This window comes from Centruroides vittatus, unplaced genomic scaffold (genome assembly GCF_030686945.1).
Source record: "Centruroides vittatus isolate TY-2023 unplaced genomic scaffold, ASM3068694v2 contig_1776, whole genome shotgun sequence".
Taxonomy (NCBI): Eukaryota; Metazoa; Arthropoda; class Arachnida; order Scorpiones; family Buthidae; genus Centruroides; species Centruroides vittatus.
The window spans coordinates 1,154,903-1,155,721 of NW_027121087.1; positions in this window are offsets into that span (position 1 = coordinate 1,154,903).

Genomic DNA, 819 nt, shown 5'->3' on the forward strand with positions numbered 1-819 from the left:
TTTCCACAAAAGACTCATGTTCCTTTCTTTATATTTAAATCATATTTTATGCAATAAGTATGTGTGTTACGCTATTAAATTTATATTTACGAATTTTTCAAGCTTATAAATCATAGTAAAAATAACAATTTAGAATCTAGAATGTTTTTTTTTTCCCCTGAATAATAAGAGACTACTCCTTGACCACGATCAATCCATCATTGGTTACAACAGAGTACAATAAATTATTGACAAGACAAGATAAAATTCAGGAATTATTCACATCAAACTACGGTTTATATATATTATTCACTATGAATAATATATTAAAAAAGATTTTCGGGTGAATAAAAACATTTACTTTCCTTTCATGAACAAAAAACTCTATAAAATATTAATCTTACACAGCGAAAAAGCGTGAGATTTGTAAACGTTTCGTACAATTAACATATAAATTTTCGAATTCATCTTGTGATAAATATCAAACGAAGATCTATTTACTTTCTTAATATTAGATCTAGAATGACAATTCTTAATTATAGAATTCTTAAAGATGAAACAAAGAAGTTTTCATTCGATTCTCTTTGATTAAGAGATATTTTTCAAACTCATCGACTACATCAAGGGCAGGAAATGACGTCTAGTATAGAATCTCTTCTGCCGGAAGCGAATAAAATGAAATATTGAAGACAACAAAGAAGTGAGAAGTTGTTCCATTAATTAAAATTAATAAAGCGGAAATGTCAAAGCATCTTTTTAATTAATTACTCTAGAAATTCCAAGAAGTATTGTATAGGACAGCAATAACTTGGTGAGTATCCAAGAAAAATGAAAAATAAA